The sequence below is a fragment of the Condylura cristata genome, unplaced genomic scaffold, assembly GCF_000260355.1.
Source record: "Condylura cristata isolate star-nosed mole 26May11 unplaced genomic scaffold, ConCri1.0 scaffold00033, whole genome shotgun sequence".
NCBI classification, from domain to species: Eukaryota; Metazoa; Chordata; class Mammalia; order Eulipotyphla; family Talpidae; genus Condylura; species Condylura cristata.
Window position 1 is genome coordinate 14908487 of NW_004567134.1, and position 23449 is coordinate 14931935.

The window sequence follows — 23449 nt, forward strand, 5'->3', positions numbered from 1 at the left end:
GGTCTCCTGAGGCTCAGCTGGGTGGGTCTCCTGAGGCTCAGCTGGGTGGGTCTCCTGAGGCTCAGCTGGGTGGGTCTCCTGAGGCTCAGCTGGGTGCTCTGCATTCAAGGGCTTTTGGGGGTTGCCGGTAATGGCATTTCGGGCGGCATCATCCGGAGCCCTGACCACATATAAGGTCCAGATCCACAGCGACGGACTCGGAGAGTCTTCCCCGGGAGATTTTCTGCTCCATGTGCATTTTAAACCAAACATGCACAAAAGTGGAGGAAAGGGGACAAAAGGTGGAAAAAGTCTAGGAAATCATCCCTTCCTCAATCTTCAACCCTTGACAGGGTGTCTCTTTTATCCCGCCTACTCACACACCTCATCCTACTGGCAGAGTGTCCTGAAGCCATCTCACACTTTCAGTGCTATTTCACTGTTTTTCTCTAACAGGTAAGGACTTAAATTTTATCACACATATATGACAAATATTGTGAAAATGAATGAGCAGAAACCTACTTGAAATGAGGTCAGGAGGCTGGAAGAGCATTCTCACGCAAACACACCCAGCAAGCACACCCTAGGTGCCAACCGGAAGACACCTGTTCTGCGTCTCCAGCAGGAAGTGACGTAGCTCTGCTGCCCCGGAAACAGCTCAGCCAGTGAGAGATACCTGAACCAGCACAAGAGAAGACCCTAGACTTCGAGCTTCTAGTTTCCTACAATCCACTCTTCCTTCAGGACGGCCCCTTTCAACGTCCTAAAAAAGAAATTTCTCTCTGTTCTGGGAAGTGTGTGTGGGGTTCATCAAGTGACTGCACATTCTGACCTGCTTTTCCCCTTGTTTCCAAATAACTCAAGATTTTCTGGAGAAATAACTGATTATTTGGGGCCAACAATATAGAGTTGATTTTCATTCACTAGGGATGCTCGTTAGCCATTATTCAGTAGTTGGAGTGAGTCATGGGGAATGTTGAGCTTGTGAAGGCTGAACCATGGCTCTAGGGAAATGAGGGCGTTAGCATCTGGCCAGCCTCCATTTCTTTCCATCCATCCATCCACCCACCCATCGCCTTGTTTTATGTGTATTTTGGTTTAAAGATACTAATATCTATTGTTGAATCACTAACACTGAACTTACCTTCAACCTCACGCTTGAATGAAGCTCATCCAACATGTGTTTCTCCGTAAAGCACACAACTCCTTGGCGTAGGGATGCGAGACGACACTTCAGCACTTGGCTCTGGGGCCATTTTCAATGGCAAAATGACAACACAAAAATGTGAAAAATGTGTCACTAAAGAGACAGCAGAAAGTATGCTTGTGCACAGAAACAAGGCACAACGTGGCCTTGTTCCACCTCAGCCCAAACATGCGTATCAGGAGACTCAGATTTTTTGGTGTTACAAGGAAATTTTAGTAGGGGATTTGCAAATGCAGAATGACCAATAATGAGGGTTGACTATCCATACAAATCCCTATCTGATCATAACAAAAACAAACAGTTCTTAATTGCATTCATCTGTGAAGAATTATACAGAACTGCATTGTAATATTTGCGATACACTCATGCTAAAAGTAGTAAGTTTTTTAAATCTGAAATCCAAGTTCAAACAGGTGTTCTGTATTTTATCTGAGCAGCCTACCCAAGCATATAAGATATTTATTATGCTGGTCACTTTGCATCTTAATTCCCACCATGCATCTGCCAGTTGGGTTCCTCCTTTCCCAGTTCTCAGAGCTGGGAAGTAGGGGGGCGGGGGCGGAGGGGAGGGGCTGGCATTCATTTTGATCCATCATGCCCAACACCGTTGGGTAGGGCATTGCCAAAACGTGGCTGAATATTGAAAACATTAAAGGAGTGAGAGCAAATGTTGCTGGCAGGTCAGGGAAGACGGGTGGGCTGAAGGGGCCTGGAGGCTTGAGGGAAGAGGTGGCCTTTAAGTTGAGCCTGGAGGAAGGAGCGCCTGGGGAATGCGGGGAGGTGCGGGCACCGGCAGGCCCACCTGCCAGGCAGGTAAGGGCTCCAGGAGTCATAGTGGGGAGGAGCTGGAGGGGCAGGTAGGAGGTCGAAGCCGGCGATAAGCTCCGATAGGCGCGGCGCGGTCGATTGTGGAGGCGCGCCACTTCCAGCTTGGGCTTCTGGACTTTACCCCGTAGACAATGGGGAGCCACCGGCGTGGCCGAGCAGGGCAGGGCGCCCCAGTTGTCGCCCCATTGTTTTTTGCCGACGGGGCCGACGCCTGCAGTACTTCAAAGAGTCCACTAGATGGCGGTATCTTAGCAAAATTAAACCACGAAGCCAGGGGCGAACTTGGCTTCCAGGGAGAAAAACAAGCCCAAGGACCCTGCAAAGCCTGCTCGCGTTGACTCCCAGCGCCCACAACATAGAATGCAAGTGCTGTGGAACAAAAATCAGATCCCTCTTAAGCCTCAGAGAATCCCACAGCTCTGCAGGGAAAGGGTTCACGGTGAGCAGGAACCTGAGCAGCTTTGATTAGTGCCCTGCACACATTACCTAAAGCCTGCAACCACCCTTTCAGGTAGGGTTTATTGTCTCCTTTCACAGGTGAGGAAATGGAGATTCTTAGGGTGTAGGTTTGTTGTCCCCAGTGAAGGGGTTGTGGGGGGGGGGCGCGGATGGAGTTCACCTGTGCTAAGGGGTGTTCTGAGACCCCTTTGCTAGGCTCAGGATCTCATGCAAAGTTTGGGCACCAACTTTATGATATAATTTACTTATATTGATGGGTAATATACATACAACAGGAGCTTCAGGTGTACAACATAGTAACTCAATATTTATATCCTGAAATGACCATCACGGTAAGTTTTACTATCACTTTCACCACAGTTACCAGATTTTTCCCCTTGCGATAAAAACTTTTAAGATCTACCCTTTAAGCAACTTTCAAGAGCTGTACAATATGGGCTTGTTAAAGCTGCGCAATACAGGCTGTGGCCTGTAGTCCCATATTGTACATTATGTCTCCAAGACTTAAGGGTTTCATAACTTTCAGACCCTACCTGGGTTGCTAGAAAAACCTGTAGTATGGAAGATGAGAACTATTGGTTTCTTAGCATTGGCATTATTTTAGATACTTTTTTTGAATTAGTTCCAGTGAACTCTCTTGCAACACGTGCAGCAGGGATTATCACACCTATTTCACAGGTAAGTAAACAGATTGGCAGATGTGAAAGAACTGGCCCAAAATCACAAAAAGAGTAGGCACCAGAGTGGGTATGGGCTGGATTCCAAGTGTGCCTTCTGCTCTTTGGTTAATAATCAGTCGCTCTCCCTAGAGAAACTTGAGTGTAGATGCCCATAGGGACATACACAGATTTAAAAAATAAAATCCTTCTGAAAAGGAAACAACCTGAATGTCTATCCTTAGAGGAATGGACATATAAAATGTGGTTAACACAATGGAAGACTATGCAGCCACGAAAAAGAATGAACTGGTGCTTATATATAGATCAACACAGACACATTCCGAAAACATGTTTGTTGATAAAGGCAAGGTTCAGTACAATATAAATTCCATGACATCACTTGTGGAAACCAACATACACAAAAACAACATCAAACATTGAATATCTGTACAAATAAATGACAAGAAGGGTATACAGCAAATTCATTATAATCACTCATTGCTAAGTGATGGGGATATGTTTAAGAAATGCATTAAGTTATTCTGTTATTGTGCACATGTTAGAATATTATATTCTATAGGCTATATGAATCTAATTGGTATAGCCTACCTAACTAGACATATGTAGAAGCTATTATAAGGAATAAATGAGTAGAAAAATAAGCCAGTGCAAGGTAAGTGCACAATATGCATTCTTTTATTTCCCTGCCCCCCCACCCCCCCACATTGTGAAGATGAGGAGAGGTCGGATTCAAATCCAGGTCAGGCAGAGTCGCTCTGTCTTAACAACTGTGCAGTTGGGGTAGATTGTGTTTCATGGTCTCATAGATCATCCTCACATGGGAGCAGAGAGCACACACTAGGTTTTATTTTTTCTCTCTTTCGCATGCAAATCTTCTTTGTCCCAAGTTGCTTATATCTTGTATATGACTGCCTATAGGTCTCTACCTCTGAGCTCAGGAGAGAGAGAGAGAATAGGTCTAACATGGCTCAAACCTGGTTTTCCTGCCTGCCTGGGTATGTCTGCCTCAGATGTCAAAGGCCTAAATTCCAGGCAAACCAGGAATAATACCCCAGTCATCAAATTTGAAACCAAAATTCAGCAAAGACATGTATTTGCTTCCAGAAAGCAAATAACTTTTTCTTTTTTTTTTCACCCAAACAAAACATCCTCTTATGAAATATGTCCAATTTGCAATATTTACTTTCCCTTTATTTAATAACAGGAAAGGGTTTGCTGGACTTTTGTTGATTTTTGCATTTCTCATTAAAATTCTTAAGGGGGTTTTGGGGGAACTTAATCAGCAAAAAAGGAGGAGAAAAAAAAATCTCATCTGCATTCCACAGGCCTTATTAATGGAGGAAACTTGCTGTTTGTTTAAAAGTATTTTCTGATGGGAGAAGGCAAATCATCACGTGTTCCAGAACCTTTCTCTCTTTTCTTAAATGCTGCTTCCTATTCAGCTTTCTCCAGAGCTCCAAATGTCTTATTCCAAGCTTTCTGCCCAGGAAGTTGGAGCTGGGGCTCATGCCCCACTGCTAGGCAGATCGGAAGTCCACACACCGAACACCTGCACATTTCCACACCCAGGACCTCGCCCCACGTCACACCAGCCCCCTGGGCTGCCCTCATGTGGCAGACGAGGAGAGTGAGGCTTACAGGGTGAAGCCTCTTGTCCAAGCCCCCTCTATTGAGCTTACAAACCATGGGACTCAAGGGGAAAAGAACCTAGTACTCATGGAATCCGGTATCGGAGTCCTCACGGTCATCCCCCGAGATCCCCCGAGGGTCTCCAGCTTTCGGGGAGGCACATGGCTCTGGGACGCACACACAGCTGCTGCACTGGGACTGGCATCGTGCTCTGCCTATGACCCCCACACCCCATTGTGCTTCACCTCCTTGTGTGCGCAGGGCCAAGAGGGGCACAGCTTCCTGTTGTGAAATACACCACAAATATTCCCCCGACCGAACCCCCCCCAAGGGTCCTGCCTCCGTTGGTCCCAGACACAAGCTGCAAGTAGCTTTGGGGTCTTTGTTTTGAGATTTCCATCCCACCAGAAGTATATCATGAGGATGCTTGTTTTTCCAATAGTGCCGCAACAGAGCTGTGGACAGTGGAGTCCCAGAGCTGCTACCCAGAAGCCAACAGGCCCCAGGGCCCGAGGGCCCAAGACTGAGTCCTGATCTCTGAGTCTTTGCCCCCAGCTTCCCCATGAGCGGTCTCCCCTCCTTCCTGCAGCCACTACTGTGTGTGGGGGTGGGGTGGGGGGCTGGTAGGACACCCGGATACACCACTCAGTGTGGTAAACGCTGCAACTAAGGAGTCCCAAGGAGGGAGGGGACCCAGGAAAGGCTTCACAGAAGAGTGGACACTTGAGCTGGGAGATAAAGAATGAGGGGAGCTGGCCCTGGGAGGGGCACCTGCCTGAGGCAAGGCCTGGAGGTGTCACCGTATTTGGGAGCCATCCCCAATGGGCGGGGGAGAGGAAGAAGGCTGGAGAGGAAAAGTTGGTTGAGCTCTCGAAGAGTCTCCAATGCCTCAGGAATTTGGACGTCCCAAGGGTGATGTGGATACAAGAGAAGTTGAAGAAAGGAGTGGCTGTGGCTCGGAGTCCGGGCGTGGGGGGAGGGGGCGAGGACAAAGAGGTCTACGGACACCAGAGAGGCCTCTGCTGCTGTCCAAGTGGTTGGGGCCCAGACCTTGCCTCTTCAGCCTCTGCGCTTTGGTGGAAGTTTCCCTAGGAACCCTCAGGGCCTCCGCTTCCCCAAGCCCCTCTTCCCGCTCCCTCATCTCCTTCTTCTTTGGGGTAGCCGCTGTGCCTTCCTGTCCTCTCTCCAAGTCCTCTAGAGCCACAGATCTTACCCCTTTGAAAGTCAGAGAGCCCTAGTGGAGCCTAAGGTAAGACTTGACTCATTTCAGAAAAATGCACAAGTAATGTCGTTCTAAACGTGGAATGCCTCGTGGAGTCGCACAACCCTTGAGGCTGCTTCCACTGAGGAAGGGCGACTCCAAGGCAGCTCGGGAGACACTCCAAGAGGTCTCAGCTGGGCTTCACAGAGCCCCGGGGCATGGGGAGGCAGTTCCAGGAGGCAACACAGTTAGGAAGGAATATGGCTCTGGAGCGCAAGTATAATCCAGAAAGGATCCCAGGCCAGAGGGAGCCCTGAAGGAAAGTATGATGTTTCCAATGAAAGACTGTCCATCTGAAGGAGCTTGGCCTGGGAGGCCGGAAACAGCAGGAGGGCACCCCAGGATTCAGCAGGTCCAGTGCCAGATCGAGCTTGTGCTGAAGCCCGTAAACCTGGCGCCTCATCACCACCCTCCTGCTTCTCGCTCGTGCTCCCCAGCACTGACCTACTAGGCTCTGGTGTTCTGGGCTGCGCCTCGGGGGAGCTGATGTCTCTGCTGGAGGACATGTGCATCCGGCCCCCCTGGCAGTTACATTTCTCATTGTCAGTAAATTGGGAACAGACTTCGCAGAAGCAGCACTACAAATGACTAATAAGCATATGAAAAATGCGCATCCTCACCCATATTCAAAGAAATGTAAATTCAAACCAAAACTGAGATCGCTTTCTACCTGGTACATTAGTTCAGATTTCTTTCTCCTTTTTTTGTAAGTTAATACCAGTTGCTGGGAAGGGCTGGTGCAAGGGGCACCCTCGGGAGCTGCTGCTGGGGTGTGAGGTGCCCTGTTGGGCGGCCGTTCTCTCTTGTGGGGTGTCAGCCCCTGCAGCTCCTGTGGAACAGAAGGGCTGCCCAGAAACAGGGGCTGAGGGAGGGGGTCACTCTGTCACCCACATGCTGGCTGTGCATCTATTTATGTCCCAGGTGTAAGCCCCGTGTGGGGCAGGGCCTCAAGGGTCTGGTTCTGAATGCTACATGGCCTCACACCAAGGGAGGATGGGTGGGGTGGGAGATGGGAGGGAAGGTGAGGGAGGGGACAATCAGCTGACCCATCACTTCGCTCCCTCCCTAAGTTAGTCCAGATCAAGCCAGAGCCCAGCCCCTAGGCCCACTGCTGGGGAGGCTGGTGTAGGGTCTGGGGCGAGGCCAGCTACAGTGGCGCAGGTGTTTGAAAAGTCCCGAGAAAACCGAAGCTAAGAAACAAGGCATGTTTGGGTAAGGGCGAGGCTTTGGGGTCATCCGGTCTGGTTCTGGGCGGCCACTGCGGCCTGCGTTGCTCCGGCGAGTCCTGGGGCACCTTTGGGTCACCTGGGGGCCACGTGTGTCTGCAGATGGTGTGTGGGGCCTGTACCAGGGCTGCGCTCACCTGTGGTCATCACTGCCCCCACCCCCGTCCCGGTCCTGTCCTCTGCTGAGGCCTGGTGGGAGACAGGATGGGGCTCCCTCGGTTTCCTGGGGTGCCCTCCTGCCATGTCCTCTGCCACAGGAGAAAAGCTCTCGCCTGCACAGCTCTGACCTCCCACTGGATTTTCTCTGTGAATCAGGAGACCGTCCCTCTGGCGTCGCCTGGGCTGTAGGAGTTCTGGCTCCGCTGAGTGTGGAGTGATTCTAGCCCACGAGTCATGACGTGGGAAGGGCTGGAGCCCAGCTGCCTCAAACTGAGCTGATTTGTAGCGCCAAGGTTTACTGATCCTTCTGTGAAGACAGCAGCTTAGAACACGGGTTCAGGACACCCCTGTTTACTGGCTGTGTCATTTTGCGCTAAGTGACCTCTCTTCTCTGGGACTTAGTTTCCTTGTTTGTAACCTGGGGGTCGTGGTGGGCTGTGCCCCGACTGACTTTGGGGGAGGGTGAAACAGGTTCATGCCAGATAAGCCCTGAGTCCAGGACCTGGGGGCTGTCAGGCCTGGACGAATGGTCACCATATGGGCCTCTCCCCACAGTCTGGCTCCCCCCACGCCCCCATGGGGCTCGAGAGTGTAACTGCTGCTGTGTGTGTCATAGCCAGCACTGGCCTGAATCATTAGGTTCCCTCAGTTCCAAGGTTCCCTGCTACATCAGGCAGCTGCTTGGGGGTTTGTGTGGCTCTCAGCTGACCTCTGTCTCCACCCACATAAGACCTCAGAGGCTCATGGGGGCGATGACAGGCGCCACACAAGCGCTGGGGACAGTGGCCCAGTCCTGGCTGGCCACCTTCCTCTGGGCCAGGTAGCTGGGAAAGGATTCCCTAAGGGGAATTGTGGACAGAGAACACAGGCCCTTCACTGGCTTCCCAGGTAATGAAATTTAATAGGGGGAGGGGGAGGGTGGGGGGGTGCAGGGGGAGGAATGGAAGGAAAGGGGACTGTCGGCCCCACCCCACTCTGGGGACACATGTCAGAACTGAAGAGGCTTTGCAAGTGCCCAAGGACGGGTGAATGGAGAGGAGGATGGAGCAAATCAAATGCATACTGTTACGGGCAGGGTGAGTCATCTGTGCCCACAGATTGGTGAGACATAGAGAAACTCTGGGTGCAGGAAGACCAGATGGGATAGTGTTTTCAGGTTCTCTGAAACTGGTAAAGCACCCTAAGAGCAGGGGCTTTGAAAGCTCTGGCTTCAAGCAGACCTGGATGCACAGCCTACTTCTGGAACCTTCCTGTGACCTCTGAGCTGCAGTCTGCCCCCCTCCTGAAAGGAGGGACCGCTAGCAGTAGCTGCTGCAGGGGCTGCTCTGGGGCCTGGACGACAGCACGTGGACCATATGTGTGGCACTGGCTGGCACGTGGCACCCCCAGCCCCACCGTGACAGCGGGGAGGAAGTGGGCCTCGGGGCAGGCGGCCCTGCTCCCTGGCTTCCACACAATGCCTACCCATCCTTTAGTCCTGCCAGCCCCCAAGACATCTCTTGCCCCCTGGCCGTTCTCTCAGGCATCTCAATACACCTCACAGCAGTGCTGATGGACTAGGCATCTCCTGCAACTTAATGAGCAGACCCAGGGCCCTGCCTCTCTGGCGCACACGCACACACACACACCCACGCACACACACACACCCACGCACGCACGAGCCATGGCCAGGGGCCCACTTGTCTGCCCAGTGCGCTGGCTTCTCAGGGAAGTCCTGGGGACGGCCAGAAAGCAGAAACAGGGGCGGATGGAGCTGCCTTGGTCTTGATGCCAGCAAAGTGCTTGTTGTTTGCATTAAGTACAGAGAAGAAAGGAATTTGTAAATACCTTTAAAAAATTTCTTCAGACATTGCCTTGTGGATGGGGATGGTAGAGCTGGTATTTTTTAGGACAGTGGCTTCCTGTTGGCTTTGATTCTAGGCTGTCACGTGCAGTCAGTGAGTGAGAACTCCCGTGACCCACAGGCAGTCTCTGGAACGTGTGTGCAAAAGCCAGGCAGGGCAAGAGCGGAAGCCCTGCTGCCAGCCACCAGAAAGGGTCGGAAGTTACAGGGAGAAAGTGGGTGCTCCCAGATGGGAGGACATGAGCCCTGGGACTTCTGTGCATGTGACAGACATGACCCGGGCTGCAGGGTACTCACCTGTGATGTGAAAGGGCCCGGAGCGCCCTACAGGATGCTGGGAGGTGGGACGAGGATGCATCTAGAACCCAGCGCAGCAATGGCTGGCCACAAGCGCCCCGTGACACCAGTGACTCCTGCTGGGGCCCTGCAGATTCAAAAGAGTCGACCTAAGAAATGACCTGCCTCTTCAAAGGTGGACCCAGCCCTGCATCTCTTCAGTGGTTAAACGTTTAAAACCAAGATTTCCCTTAGAGTCACTCCCTGACGACTGGGTTTTCTTTGATAAGAAAGTGCGAGAATGACTTCTGACAGGCAGCTGAAGCGACGCTTTGCCCACTGCAAACAGCCAGCCCACCAAGAAATACAGCCAGTCATCTTCTAAAGACCTGCAGCGCTGAGAAGACTTTCCTTCCTTCCCTGGCCCCGCCTCCCCATCAGGGCGACTTCCCTTCCTGCTGGTACTTTTCCAAACCTACCTCTGCAGGCACTGAAATGTACCCCTGGGTTTCTCTCCCTGCCACTGGTGAGCTCTCTGCTCCCCTGGCTCTTGATCTGCAGGGTGCAACCAGCCTGAGCATCACCAGGCCAAGTGACCCTGCAGCCCCGAGCCCTCCTGCCTGCTTTCTCCTGCACCGGTGGGGCAGGAGCAGGTGGCACTGGAGACCCTCGGCTCTGCCACCAGGACCCCCTGGAGGTGAGGCCTGGGGGCTCTGATCCCTGCTCCACCATTTACAGAGTGGAGGGTGGGGGAGCGGCCCTGGGTAGGGCCACAGGGAGGGTAGCGGCAGGTCCCTGGAGGGTCGAGGAGGCCTGGGCTGAGGCCTGCATACTAAGGCGACAGTCAGGTCTGACTACCACCAACTGACAAAGGGGGTGTGATGGCAATTCACACTCATCTGACCCTGGAGAGGGGGCTCCGGCCTGGGGCCCACCCTCCCCGATTCAGAAACGCCGCAGCCCATACGCCTGCACCCTGAGTCTCCCAACCTGACGCACAGGCAGAGTGGCTTCTAGCTGAGCACAGTGAGCATCAGGCCACGTCCCTCCCACCGTGGGCTCCCAGGGGTCCCCCAGCCTTGCTGCAGGGTGGACTCATCAAGCAAGCGGATCACGTAAGGAGTAAGTCCTGGGTGCAGGTCAGGCAGAGATGAGGTTGCCAGCTGGGACCCCGCTGGCTCGTGTGCAGGTGTGAATGCGGGGACCCCCGTGGCCAGCCTGGCCTGAGGGAGCCTCGCTGCGTGTGTGCACGTGTGTGTGCATGTACATGTTATGACAGTTGGTTGAGACATGGTTGGCTCTCCAAAGCATCCAGTTTAAAAATGTACCCAGAGTTGCTCAACTATCACCGCAGCCTGAGACCGAGCCAGCACCCCCAAAAGAAGCTCGCAGCAGTTCAGGAGCCACACCACCCCTCTCCCTCCTCCAGCTGGCACCCACCTGCGTGCTCGGGACATTTCATGAGTGGGGTCCTTCCCCACGTGGCCTCTGGTCTCGCCGCCTGGTTTCACGAAGTAGAATCTCTCCACAGCTCATCCACGCCGTGATGCACAGGAAGTTCATTCCTTTCTGGTGCCACACAGGATTGCACGGCCTGACCGACGGCCCTCTGGGGGCCCAGCCACCGTTGGGGACCACTGGGCTGTTCCCACACTTTGGCCTTCAGGAAGAAGCTGCTCTGAGCATTTGTATATTTTCTTTTTTTTAAACTGAGGTTGCAGTGGTTTACACCGCTACATGTTTTAGAGGCCACACCTCTTCACATGTATGTTGCCACACTTACCACCCAGGCAACAGCATCCCTCCTCCCTCAGCCCCCCGACTTCTGTTCCTGCCCCTGGGAATGTCTTCACTTTACTTTTGAAAGTACCAGGAGTGGATGGCTGGCTCACACAGCGACGTGTGACCACATAGATGCGTTCACACACGTGTGCGTTTCCAGCTTCCTAACAAACCGCCGAGCATCTCTCAGTCCACCACACCTCCGCCTCCCCACCGGAACACCAATCCCCGCCAACATTGCTGTAGTCAGTCCGCACAGTGCACAGTGCTAAACCCTCTGAGGAGAACAGCCGTGTCTGGTGATTTTAATGTGCATTTCACTGTCCTCACGCTGAGCTACTGGCCTGCAGGTGCATGAGGACACCGGCCCGGAGCACAAGAGTTGGGGTGTGGGCCTTGGGGACGGCATTAGCCTCCGCTTCACAGGTGGCTTCTGTTGATCCCTTGGGCTACCCAGAGATGAGCGGGTGTCAGAAAAGCCAGGGGAAGCAAAGCAAGAGCCTTTGGGGGGTGGGGAGGGAGGCGAGGCAAGCAGACCTCTTACTCAGCACCGTCCAGGTTGGATGCCTTTGTTTTTTCAGCGGCATGGAATCTCCTGGCTACTAGTCTTCAGTTTCCTTTAATTAGCCTCCCCACTGAAGGCGACGGGTCATAGCTTCTAGGAAGTGCTCCAGACGGCTGCCTGACAGGCGTCCACCCCAGGAGTCGGGTCCCCAGGGGTGACAGGCATCCTATTTCTCACCCTCGGAGCTGACCCAGGCAAAACAGTTGTACTTCTGGGCTTTGACTTTCTATTCCTGGTTTCACCTCTAACTCCAAGTAAGTGTGTTCTTTACAAAATCTCTCCAGTGCCTGGAAGGATCTCCCTGGGAAGACTCAAGTAGTTAGACGTGAAAACCCTTTAAAGTGCAGGTGTGGACCCTCCCTGGTGGTACAACAGGCTAAAGCGCAGTGAAGCGAGTCACAGACACTGCAGCAAGAGTTCGATTCCCGGCGAGGGAGTGACCCACAGGGCTTGGCAGACCTTCCTGACCCTCCCGCTGCTCCCCTCAGCAGTGTATTTCAGTCATCTGCCTGTTCTGCTCCCCACTCTGTTTCTCTGCAAACCTCTGGCCTGTACCCCTGTTCTTGTAATCCATAAAAAAAAAAAAGTGCAGGCATGTGGCCACTGGCGACTTGCGTGGGGTCTGCTCCCTAGAAAAACCAGCTACGAAGCTTTGAGGCGAAGCTGGCTCCTCGACCAGTGTCTGGGCACCAGCCTCGGAGAGGTCTTACTAAACAGCAATCGCTCATGTGCATAGGGAGGAATGTGTCCTGAATGCGGTGAGGAAATCTGAAGAGTTGGGAACACTATCTGCAATCATCGCCTAACCTCTCAGCGAGGACAGGCCTGCAGAGACAGCTCGTGGAGGGCGATGGTAAGACAGTGCGGTAGCGGCTGTGACAGGCGATGGAGTGAGAGGGGACCGGGGAGCAGAGGAGGAGGTGGCTGCTCGGAGGACGTTTCAGGGCTGCCTTGACTGACAAGGGAACGTTGACGTTGAATCTTGAACGTTGACGTTGAATCTTGAAGGATGGAGAGAAGTTTGCTGGCAGGAACCACCTAGGGGCCAGAAGAGCAGCATAAGGCACCAAGGTGGAGCATCACAGCAGGGTCCTGGAGGGAGCTGGCATGTTGGGTAGGTGAGAGGGAGGTTGGCAGAGTCCAGATGCCAAAGGCTTGAATGTCAAAATAAATTTTGGCCTGAACCACTGCACTGGTTTGGGCAGGATTATGAACTGGTCAGAGTATGTTCTTGAGACAGAGAGCACCATGAGGGGGAAATATGGGGACCTAGGGCTGGCCGTGGTTTCGTGGGGTATCAGGCTGCGCCAGGCCTGTGTAATGTGCCAACACCATGCCAGGAGTGGCATTCCTCCCAGGGCGCCATCAATGACCCTGGCCAGGGGCCACCCAGCTCAGTCCCCACAACCCACCAGGGGATGTTGGCCTTGGGCCCCTCTCAAGGTCGATCCCAGGACATCGCCTGTCTCTCTGGCTCCAGGCTGGGAAAAGGGCCCAGACACAACTGGCCTGGCCACAGGGGCCGCGTCCCTGTACTGGGACCCTGAGCACCCAGCTTCCCCCACTGCACAGGAGGGCAGGGCGGGTCCTTGCTCCCCAGAGGAGGAAATGGAGTTGCAGAGAGGGGCCTGGCTTGCTGAGGGTTCAAGAGGAGACCGGGACTCAGAGGGAGGCCTCCGGACCCCCCAGTCACACAGCGGGCAGCTTCTCCACGGGCCCAGAAGATGAACTCAGTATCCCGTGCTGGGCCCACATCTCACTGCAATCCACGGTGACAATTTCTACCCTGCAGGCGAGGCAGCAGAGGCTCCCCGAAGTATCCACCTGCCACGAGAGGCCCACGAGAGGCCTGTCCCCTTGACGGCTTGAAGGTGCCACGAGCCGCCTCCCCCAGTCTGGCCACACTTGGGCCAACTCCCTCTCCACTGGCGGCGTCCAGGCCGGCTCTGTGGAGACACAGGCCTCTGGGGAGGGCAATACTTTCTGCATCCACTTGGCGAGTGACTTGCACAACAGCATGGTACGGAGTGGGGTTTTTGCAACAGGGCTCTTGTGACCAGGCTGAAAAGGACAGAATGCTCTGGAACTCATGCTTCTTTTTAAAAAGAATATTTTCCCCCCTCTTTTGGACAATCGTTCAGATCCCACGTCAGTGGCAGAGCGCAGGGGAAGGGGCCCTGCCCCCTGGCAGCACTGCTTCCTCCCAGCCCAGGAGAGTGGCCCGGCTGCTATCGCAGGGGCCCCCCGCACTCTGAGCCGCCCCAGGTACCCGGAGTGTGTTTTATGGATGGGTCTGTCGGGAGTCAATATGATGATGTTTCCTGTGAGAGCTTTATTTCCCTGCATTGTTTGCAAAGTCTGTGTGTGTGTCTGAGCACGTACTGCTGGAGTTTGCTCTGCCTGGTTATGGGACAACTCTGGGGGTGCAAGGGTGGGGGGAGGGACACCGGGCATGTCTCCCGCCCGAGCTGGGCTGTCACTGAGGTCATTTCCAGCTGGGATGGGTCCTTGCTGGGGTGCGGAGGGGGCAGGCCACGCCTCCGGGGCCTGGGGCTGGCCGGGTGCTCCTGAGGCGTCTCTTTTCCTCTCTTCTCCCGGCTGACTTGCAGATGGGGAAGCCCAGCGAGGTCCCACCATTTGTCTAAGCCGGAACCACCAGTAGGGAGGCAGGGGCACGCAGGAAAGAAGCCTCTGGAGCCAGCCGGTCCTGGGTTCAAGTCCCAATTCAGCGCTCGCCACTGGGAGGGTTTTTGGCAGTCCCCAGTGTAGCCACGGGCGAATGGGGTTCAGAATGCCTCACAGGCCAGCTGTGAGCCCCGAGCCAGAAAACGAATGCAGGTATCACAGAAGGGATTCGGGGCGTCTTCTCTCCTTCCCCCACTTCTCTAAAGCACAAGCTGGCGCTGGGCCCTGTGAGCTTCACCCCGCCTGCTGGACGCAGGCCTCCGAGCCTGGGCACCTTGCACACAAGGGTCCCACTGCAGCCATTGGAGCCCGGGGGTGCGGTTTCCAGAACAGAGAGGAAAGAAAGGCCCCGCTGTGAAGGCAGCGCCAGGAGTGGGCGTGGGGTAGACAGGACATCAGTGCAGAGCCTAGCTCAGCTCTCAGCCCTCAGCTCACGTCCTCCTCTGCCCCTTGGCCTCAACTCCTGTTCCTGGGGTGCTCAGGGCGAGCTTACCTGCCTTGCTGGCATCACTTTCATCTCTTCCTGTGGTGGAACTTCCCAGGCACCCTGGCCCTCGGAGCTGCCCAGCACCCGTCTTCTAGAACCTGAGGCTGGTTTGTTGGCTGCGCCTCTCTTCACAGACTGTCCACACCAGCGCCCGGCTCGTTGGAGCCACGGAGGGGCTTGACCCCAGCCGAGCCAATCAGACGCCCTTCTCCTGGGAGCTGGGTCTCCAGGGGACTCATACAGGGCCTGGGAGTCGCGAGAGCCTCCTTCTCCCAGAGAGAGTTCCTGAAGGGATGAGCCAGATATTCTGCCGCCAACCCTGGAAATAAGGTTTCCATGGCAGGTAGACAGTTGACATAAAGAGAGGACCCAAGAAGCAGCTGGACAATGAGGGTTTAGCCTGTGAGGATGGTTCCGACAGATATGAGTTTGCATTTAGTTTCTAGAGGTAGACACCGAGAGGCACTGACATTAAACGTGATTATTCTTGACACGGCTGACGCTAGGGGAAGCCAGTGCAGGATGCATGCTCTTCCTTTTAAGAGAAAGTGCTGTGGCGATGCAGAGCCTGGGGGCCCACTGGGTCTTCTTCTCCCGGTTCCGTGGTCATTAAGGCGGGCTGCAAGGTGCACAACCTTCAGGCACCAGATTCCTGCACAGGCTGCAGGATGGAGCCTGTTCGGGCTTCCGTCTCTGCAGACGGCTGTGCTCCCTTGTCTGCCCGACCAGCGTGTGTGTGAGTGTGTGTGTGTGTGGGGGGGGGGGCTCAGAAAAACTTTACACTATGCTCCCACTTCCCTAGCATGCCCTGAGCCCTCCCAACCTCCCCGGCCATCTCTTTTGGTCTAAATTGCAGCTGCCATTTGCTGCTTGCTCCCCGACTCCCAGCCCAAAGCACCCACAGGAGCACACTGGAATATCCACCTTGCAGTCTGGTCTCCTCAGCCTGTCTGTGGAGCAGGGACCGAGCACTGACCCAGTCACTGCTCTGGCGATTCACAAGCCACTACCAAGTGGCTGCTCTGGGCTGGGAGTCGGGGAGCAAAACGCCAACAGGGCCTGCTGCTGAGCGGCCTTAAGTCAGCAAAACCTTTTTGAAAAACGGTCAAGTTCTTCCTTCCGTCATTCACTCCCTCGTCCTACAATGCTGAGTGTGTGCCAGGAGCTGTGCTGGGCTGAGCTGACTGTGCGGAAGACACAATCCCTGTCCACACAGTAACCTGCACACACAAGGTGCTAAAAACCAGCCCACCATTCCAGAAGGCGGCACCACACAGCCCACTGTCTTCAAACAGCCCTGCGGGACCCTGGGGGTCAAGTCCTGAAGTTTCAAAACACATTCTATTTCCCCCCTGAGTTTTTTGAGGTATAATTTACACGCCATAAATCCACCCCTGAGTGCACGATTCAAGGATTTTTAGAAAATATATGTTGTGTAACCATCACCACAATCCCATTTTAGAATGTTCCACTGCTCTGCTGAGTCACCTCCCGCTGCCTGAAGCAGTCTCTCTCTAAAACAACCTTTGAGACCCAGTGATCTATTCAAATCCATTCAATCTACAGATGGGGAAACTGAGGCCCAGGGAGGAGAAGGGCCTGCCTAGGACACACTCACTGTGCCAGTGGCACTGCCAAGACTCAAGCCAGTGTCTGTGGCCAGGCGAAGGTGCTTTTCCTCCTGGGATTGGCCCGGGGCCCTGTAACGGCGCCGTGTGACAGCAGACTGGTGGCTTAACCTCCCTCGGCCTCAGCTGCCAAGCGAAGAGACCCCTCCACTCTCCAAGCGAAGAGACCCCTCCACTCTCCAAGCAAAGAGACCCCTCCACTCTCCAAGCGAAGAGACCCCTCCCTCTCCACTGCCAAGCAAAGAGACCAGCACCTGGCACAGAGGCCATGGGGTGGCCTGCACCAGCTCCAGTGTGGAAGGTCCCTGTGGGTACAGGGTGAGAACTTGGGGAACACTGCCTCATGACCATTTCACTACCTCGGGGTCCCCCAATTTGCTCTCAGGAACTTGCATGTGAAAAAGACAGCGCCTCGACAAATCCGGGCCCCACAAGCAGAGGTAGCTTTCTAAGAAAGTGGTGCAACACCCCACCCTGGGGCATCATCACCCCGTTTGCTTGCAGATGGAGCAACAGCGGAGGGCCTTGCTCAAGCTGCCCAGTGCAGCGGGCGCAGTGCGGAGACAGGCCTGCGGCTGCTGTTCCTTCCTCCACAGTGTCAGCGTTTCCCAACCAGCCCGCAACAGACACATTTCATCAGTGTCCAGGGCGCCTGGCTCCCTTCCCACTTCCAACCGAGGGGGGCCAGATGTGTAATTCTGGGGGACAATGTGGGGAACGGGCGTGTCCCTCTGCCCTGCCACCACCAGCACCCACAGTGATGTGTGGAGCATGAGGCCCGGGACGGGCAGGGCACCCAGGAAGGAAGGAAGCTGGCTGTCATGCCGCCTGTGTGTCTGCCGGCCTGAGGAGGAAGCTGTTAATATGCCTCTTGACAGCTGAGGAAACTGAAATTCTGCGAAGCGGGCAGGAGCTCCAGAAACCATGAGGTTCCAGCGTCGTGGGGTTAGGTCCAGGTCCTGCACTCTGATAAAGCACTTTGTTTACTTTGCAGATTTTCATTAGCTCTATTTAGACACTTCAGAAAGAATTCTGCCCTTGAGGCTGAGCAGACCACTTAGGGTCAGCCACTTACTCTGGGACTAGTCTGGGGAAGTACTTAGTTTCCTAGGTTACCATGGTGATGAGAGAGGCTTGCTTGGGGATGAGGTAATTACTCCTCCTGAGGGCAGCATATGGACTGCATACATGAAACACCAAGCCCTCGGTGGGACTTTTCCTGCAGTTCTCCAGGTTCGACTGAGACCTTAGGAGGAGGCACCTCGATGACGCACTGACCACGGGCAAAGGCTTTGGGGCCCACGCAGCCGAAAGCCGGGGTGTGGGGGTTGGGGAGGTGAGAGGAGTGAAGAGAGGAGGCTGGCAAGGCCAGCTGGAGCCAGACCCCAGAGGCCTTGCCTGATGGGGATTCTGGGGATTCTGGCTGTATCCCCGGGTCACGGGAAGCCATGGCAGATGTGCAAGCGAGGACTGGCCCCAAGGGCCTCGAGGAAGGTGGAGCTGCGGGCAGTTACCCAAGTCTCGAGGGCAAGTCGGGGTCTCCTGCAGGCCTCCCCCAAAGGTACTTGACAGGTGTTAGGCACCTACTGAACTTGGAAGTGACCGAAATATTAGCACAGCTCTAGCGAGGCCATCACACACGTAACAGCATGATACACATGTACATTTCAACATGTCATGCACGCCTACATGTATAATGCGGTAGAATATGTAATAATACATGAAGCGCTTCAGCAAGGGACTCAGTTACCTCAGTGACGGGAGAGCAGGTGGGATTGGGGGAGCAATGCTGAAACGACTCTAAGGAGAAGTCAGTTTCCAGCGAAGAAACGCAGAAGGGTGTGAAGGGCCGGCGGGTGGCGGAAGCAGTCACAGGAGGCTGAGGACGGACGCGCCGGCGCTGCGCAGACCCTGCCGCAAACAGTGCATCTGGCTCAGAAGGAAAAGACATTCGCTTCCATAGGCAAAGCGCTATGGACCAGAGTCACGGCCCATGCTCGGCACAGAGGCCGGCGGAGGGAAATCCCCACCACACGGGACCGGCTTGCTTTTGTCTTGTCATGCAGTTTATTCTGTGTCTACCATGGAAAGGACCATTTTTTTTTTTTTGTCACGGAAGAACTATTAAAGTGATGATGCAGATTTCCAAACAGTACTTTGGTTTAAAAAAGGAAACCTACGGACGTATCCACTTAGACCCAAAGATCGGAAAGTGTTAACAGCACTTGTCTCTCGGTGGCCAGATTCTTCTATCCGCTCTCTGAAAGGAGTGTTTCACATGAATAGAAAATCTTAGTCTCTACTGACTCAAGTACATTCTACCATAAAATGAGCTGTAGAGAAACGAGAACACAGGCGAGCTTCTAACTCCTGCTCTGAGCCTCCCTTCCCCCAACACACACAAGGAAGGGCATGGGGCAGTGGAGGTGAGCAGAGCCTGCTTGGCCGAGCTACTGTGAGGACAGTGAGGACAGTCCCCGTAGGAGCGGAATAATGAGGCTGGGCTGGGCAGGGAGGGGACTCCAGATTCCAAAGGCTGCCCATCAAAACCTCATTAGCCTTTGCATTGGACTTTGAAAAAAGCACCCTATCTACACAAGTATTCAATTCAGCCCTGAGGGCCCAGGGAGCCAAGATGAAGCTTTAGCATGACTGTTCATTCACCAGCCCAGGTGGGAGGCTCTGGGCGCTGAGGTGAGCAGGATGCCTGGGAGGAAGGAGCCTGAGCTGCTTCAGAAAGACCCGAGTTAAAGATCCAGTTCCACTTCTCCTCTCCGGGCTGTGCTGTCTCAGCAAGTGACTTAACCTCTGGGCTTCAGTTCATTTCTCTGCTGGATGACCAGAACGCCGCCTCCCTGAAGGAGGCTGGCACCGGGGTTAGCTGGGGTGACAGCTCAGGCAAAGGCCCAGCCTGCATGCTGGCAAGCAGCAGATGCTCCGCAGAGGTCGAGCCCCTCTGTCCTCTCTTGGGTCTCCTGCAATTGCCCACTCAGGGCCAGAGAGGAGAAGGAGGGAAAAGAACAGCCGCAGAGCTGATGCAACGGCTATTTATTAACTACTAATTTTGTGTCGGTCCTCAGCAAGGAGCAGGAACAGCATTCATTATTATAATGAGAGGACAGTTATCTTTCCTCTTTTTTTTTTTTTTTTTAAAGATTCATTTTTTAATGCTACAGAACTGGGGTACAGGCCAGAGGTGCAGGGGCAGTGAGAGGGGACACCAGACACAGAGTGAGGAGCAGAACAGGCAGATAGATGAAGTACACTGCTGAGGGGAGCAGCCGGCCAGCCGGCGGGTCAGCAGAGGTCTGCCACGCCATGTGGGTCACCTCCGGGGCGGGGATCGAACTCATGCTGAAGTGGCTTTAGCTTCTCAGGGCTGTGCTTTAACCTGCTGAGCCACCAGGGAGGGCCCCCTATCTTTCCTCTTTTACCCAAAAGGATGCTGAAGGTCCAAGAGGCCAAGCTCTTTGTTAAGGCCACATAGCTAGAGAGTGGTGGTGACCAGGTTGACCTACATCTGTCTGGTTCCTGCCCACAAAACCATATTCGTCTCCAACCTGCTAAATGCCTATACTGGGCCTGAAAGGAACACAGAAGCAAGAACATGGAGGCAGAGGCCAGTAGAATCCAGGGTGGCTTCTCGGAGGTGGCACCCTGAGCCACCCACTGGAGTTCATCAGGCAGAAGCAAAGGTTGATGAGCAGGTGACTGTCCCCATAAAGGGTTCCAGGCTTACAAGCAGCCTAAGCCCCCAGCTACAGAGCCCCTGGCTTCCCATCCACCTTCCACCTTCCAGGATGGCAGCCTAAACAGACTAAACTCTCCTGTGTTGACCTGGATATTTCCAAGTGCTGCCAGAGTCAGGCTCTCCAGGGGCCTCTGCTCTTTGAATTCCCACAGTGAATTTGCACAGCAGCTGCAACCCAGAGAGGCCTCCTTCCCTCCCCCCCAACCCCCCAGTCCAGGCACAGGACAGAGGGCGGGGGGCTTGTGTGAATCCACAGAACTGGCAAGTAGCAGATCAAGACCCGACATGGGTCCCTAGGCTGTGACTAACCCGTGACCTGACTGCTGTCCGCACGAATCCCATAGTGAATGTGGAGGAATGGTCTCCCAGCAGCCAGCACGGGGCGCAGGGTGGAGGAGGCGAGGTGTTCAATTCGGGCACCCGCCTGTGCCTTGAGGTAAATCTGCCCCTCTCTGAGCTCAGCTTCCGCATCTACAAGAGGGAGTAATGAGCCACCTGCATCCCAGGGAAGCTTGAGGACAGGAAGCACCTGGCGCCCAGCAGTGGGCACCCAGGGCTGCTTGTTGTGTTTGTCTCTAAGGAGCAGGGCCTTGTTTATCGGGGCTCTGACGAGCAAACCCTTGACCTGTTTGCGAAACGTTCCTGATCATATGAGCCTTTCGCCAGAGCCAGGTCCCCTGGGGCCCCCTGCCTGGCCTAAGCTGCTGAGCCCCCTGCATGGGGCAAGAGTCGTCTCACATGGTAGCCGCCATGTGAGGGGTGTGAGGCAGCCAAGGGCCCGGGTGTCAACACCCCACGCTCCGTCCCAGAGCGGCCCTCTTTGCCTGGGGTTGCTAAATGGAGCCTGTGTCCCTGGCACCACTCAGGGAGCTGATGCCAGGGCTGCAGGGGGCTGGAGAGGGGCCGGGTCCCCAGAGCCCACCACGGGTACAGGCGGGAGCCTGCCTCTACGTCCACTTGTCCGCCTTCAGGGCTGGAGAGATCAGGGTTCAGATCTAGGCTGGACCCATCTTGCGAGCCCACGGGCAGCTCACTGCCCTTCTTTGACTCAGTTTCCTCATCGGTCAAGGGGAATAGCCATTCCTACAATTCGGGGCTGCTCACATGATGGGCGGCTGGTTCTAGGACTTGTCTGGCCCACTGTGGGGGCTGAGCATGGTGACCGGAGGTGACCCACTTTCACCTCCTTTTCCCTATGGACTTCACAAACAAGGCCTGGTGGCCTCTGGGGGTCTTTCCAGCTCTGAGTCTCCAAGCTTGTCCCAAACTGGAACAGTCCTGGCACTGCCAGTAACTGGGCAGGAAATGGGGTTGCCCAGGGCTCCTGCCTCCACAGAGCCACTTTTTCAGGGTGCCCTCAGCTCCGCTGGCCGGGGAGGACCCGGCTCTCTCCTGGGCCACTGGAGCCACGTGAGCCGTTCAGTGTGGTTGAGCTCATCTGGCCCTTCCACATCCCACCGCTATGTTAAGTTTCCCAAAATGACACCAACTCTTGGGGGAAGTGCCGTGGGTCATGGCTCGGACCTTGCACAGAGGGAGGACACCGTCAACTCACAACTCACCAGCACCAACTGAGCACCCATGCCGACCAGCTCATGCCAACCTCGGTGGCCTGCGGTGGTTCCACCTCCCAGTGCACATGCCCTGTGTGGTTCCCCCACTGTGGCCACGGGATCTTGTGGAAACGATGGGGCTTCCCGGGCTGGGTCAAGAGGGGCACAATGGCCCTCACCCCTGGCTCTCTCAGAACACCCACTGTGGGTAAGGCCAGCTGCCATGCTGGGAGGACGCTCAAGCAGGGAGGTCTAGGAGCTGAGGCGCCTGCCCGTCGCGGGGGCTGGCGGCCCGAGGTGACCCCCTTTTCCCTATAGACTTCCTAGGGACTGAGCCGAGATAAGCCTTGCTCGATCAGAGGCTGTGCAGCAGGCTGCAGCCCCGACCAGGCCTCGGGACGGTCAGCCCTCGTCGACATCTTGGCGCAACCTCACGAGGCACTCAGACAGAATCTGTGCACTTCTGACCAACAGATTATCATTGTTTCAGATGCCCAGATTTTGGGGGTGATTCGCTGTGCAGCAGGAGATAGCTTTAAAGTAGAACATATCAATGTAATCAAGCTCTCATCCCCGCTCCTGAGGGATTCTCATCGAGACACTGTCTTCCTCATACCTGGAAGTTTTCCCCTACGGTAACCCACTGGCCATCTCTGTCAGAGGCATCCAGGACATCTGCCTACAATGCGGGTGGTCGGGTTCCACAGCAGGCCTGTCGCAGAAGCGGGTGTGTGCGCGGCTGCCTCGTCCCGAGGCCACTCCCAGTGTCAGCCATGTGGCGGGGTGGATCTGTGCACGCCCAGACCCACCTGGAGCGATCGGAGCCCCACACCTGGTATGCGGTGCACATCTTTTCACATTCTGCCCCTGGACTTTCTCCAAGCTTGTGGGATCCTTATCAGCCCACAAGTAAACACAGCCCAGACACCCCAGGCAAGGTGTCAACCAAAGGGGATGGAAACTTTCCTTCTGGCAAATAATCTTGGGAGCACTTATCTACCTGAGAGAGCAGCACGCACCTGCGCTGACCTTTCCTCCTTCCCTGTCTCCTCCTCACTCTCGCGCGGCTGCTGCTAGCGCTTACCTCCCCACGGCGCCACCTGCACCCATGAAACAGGTGAGCCAAGATAAGACTTGCTAAATCAGAGGCTGGAAACGGGTTGCAGGAACTTGCACGAGTGCGTGGTTCTCCCTGAACGCTGAAGCTGTGTGGAGGCCCCAGAGCGGGACCACGCAGCCGGCTTCCAAGGGTTGCAAAGCTGTCAGACGCAATGGCCACCTCCATCTGCCTCTTGGGGCCTGTCCTGCCTTTCTCCACGCTGTTTGCACCCTAAGAGGCTGACCTGTATGGTCAGGCATCCTGGCTCTCGTTTCTGGCCAGCCTCAGCCAATGAAACATACATGGGAAGGGAGAGGGGAGGGGCTGTGGAGCCTGTTCCCCACTTTCCCCT